The 2,549-nt window shown below is 38.6% G+C and overlaps 1 pseudogene; it reads right to left on the bottom strand.

The window, feature by feature from the left end:
• Positions 1–1,060: 1,060 nt before the first annotated feature.
• On the bottom strand, positions 1,061–1,926 carry LOC133043175 (olfactory receptor 6C2-like; annotated as a pseudogene).
• Positions 1,927–2,549: the final 623 nt, after the last annotated feature.

Below are 2,549 nucleotides of genomic sequence, written 5' to 3'. Positions count from 1 at the left end.
TGGCATCCAGTCCAATCACTTCATGGGAAATAGATGGGGAAACAGTGGCTAACTTTATTTTGGGGGGCTCCAAAATCACTGCAGATGGTGACTGCAGCCATGAAATTAAAAGACACTTACTACTTGCATGGAAAGTTATGACCAACCTAGACAGCATATTAAAAAGCAGAGTCATTACTTTGTCAACAAAGGTCCGTCTTGTCAAGGCTGTGGCTTTTCCAGTGGTCATACATGGATGTGAGTGTTGGCCTATAAAGAAAGCCGAAGAATTGATGTTTTTGAACTGTGGTGTTGGAGAAGACTCTTGAGAGTCTCTTGGACTGCAAGGAGATCTTACCAGTTCATCTTAAAGGAAATCAGTCCTGGGTGTTCATTGGAATGATTGATGTTGAAGCTGAAACTCCAATACTTTGGCCACCTGATGTGACAAGCTGACTCATTTGAAAAGACCCTAATGTTGGGAAGGATTGAAGGCAGGAGGAGAAGAGGACAACAGAGGGTAAGATGGTTGGATGGCATCACCGACTCAATGGACATGAGTTGAGTAGACTCCGGGAGTTGGTGATGGACAGGGAGGCCTGGTGTGCTGCGGTTCATGGGGTTGCAAAGAGTCAGACATGACTGAGCGACTGCACTTTACTGAACTGAACTGTTAATTTTCCTGTTATTTGTGTTGGTGGTATTTTACAACATTTTAATCTACAATATTTACTTAGTACCAGAATTATGATATATTCTTGGAAAAAGTTGTGTTTTTTATTACTGCTTTCCATCCTATTTGTAACTTTTAACTCCAATTTTATTATAAACATATCCTATGGATGGAACTGTTAAATTGCTGGGAATAGAGGAGTCAAGTTGTAATAGTACCCAATCAGTAAAATTAAAGAAGTTGTAAAATGTTGATAAAAGTGGAAAATAAATTGTTGAAACTCTTATATGATTTGAATTTTATCAGAGAAGTTGAGGGAATATTCATGCTTTCATTATGATCAATCAACTACTTATTTTTATTTCTTTAAGAAGAATGCAATTTTTTGATCAAGTCATGCAAGGTTTTCTACACTTGCTTGTGTCTCAGAGTATAAATAAATGGGTTCAATATGAGTGAAATAGAAAAAATGAGTAGAGAAACTCTTATTAAGAGTCATCTCATTCTCAGCTAAAGGTTTAATACAGATGAAGATACAGCTGCCATGGATGATGAAAACTACAACCATGTGGGAAGAATAGGTTGAAAAGGCTTTTTTCCTTTGCTGAGAAGAGAATCTTAGAACTGTCATGATGATATACATGTAAGACAGAACCACACACACAAGAGTCATGATGAAAGTCAAGGCAGCACACACCAGAATCATTCTCTCTATGAACCATGTGTCTGAGCATGATACCTTTAGGAGGGGAGTGGCATCACAGAAAAAATAATCAATGACATTAGAGTCACAGAATTCCAGATTTAGGCCCAGGCTAAGTGGGGGAATGATGATTAATAAACCAGCCATCCAGCAGCTGATGATAAGCCTGTGGCAGACTCTGTTATTCACGGTGGTCACATAATGCAGAGGTTCGCAGGTGGCCACATAATGGTCGAAGGTAATAGTGGCTAGAAGAAAAAAATTCTTAATCCCAAAAGGTAACAGCACAAGAAGGGTAGGTAATGACCTTGTCACCAGTTGACATGTTGTACAGAAATCTGGGAATACAGGCAGTTGTGAATGAGATTTCCAAGAAAGAGAAGTTTTGGAGAAACAAGGACATGGCTGTCCTGAGATGGCCATCCGTGAGGGTGAGGGAGATAACGGTCAGGTTCCCAGCCACACTGAACCTGTAGGTGAAAAAAAGGAAGATGAAAGCTAGAACTTTGATTCGTGGGTCATCAGTCAGTCCCAGCAGGATGAATGCTATTATTGTGTGGTTTCTCTTCATGGATTCCTGCTTTCTGCCCAATCTGCAGGAAAAATTTAGAGACACTTGAAAACAGTGTAATGAAGTCTAAATGAGTGCCCAACACCGGCTGTAAATGACAGGCAAACTGACTTAACTGTCTTGAAATGAATATCTTGTCCATGAGTAGTGTTTTATTGTAGATAGTTATTGTATTTTCATTCTTGCCCCATCTTTCAATCAGGTGGCTTTATCTTTGTTTCTAATACTTATGACTTAGTCTGTCTACTCATGAGTTATGGAAGCTAGTGGTCAAATACTTTGTAATACTTGAATAATTTTCCTAAGGTTATTCCTCAGCTTCCATCTATCACAAAAACACCAACTTCAACTGTTTTCAGCCTTCATTCAGTGCCTCCAGAGCTTGGATTTCTCTATGTTAACAAGCTATTAGGAAATTACCTTGCACAATGAAGTTATTTTATGTCATTTTACATTTTATTGTCTTTATTTAAAATATATTCTTCATACTTATCTGAGAGCAGGCTCAACTCTGACAAAAATCTTTATGGTGTCCCCAAGTAAGCTTCACATTTTGCAGACGCTACTAGACAGAAGGAAACAGTTTTGATTTTATTCTTTGCTTGAGGACTGAAAGCTTTCCC

The sequence above is a fragment of the Dama dama genome, chromosome 22 (assembly GCF_033118175.1).
Source record: "Dama dama isolate Ldn47 chromosome 22, ASM3311817v1, whole genome shotgun sequence".
Classification (NCBI taxonomy): Eukaryota; Metazoa; Chordata; class Mammalia; order Artiodactyla; family Cervidae; genus Dama; species Dama dama.
Note: the sequence above shows the minus strand (reverse complement) of the source record. Positions and strands in the feature narration are given on the sequence as shown.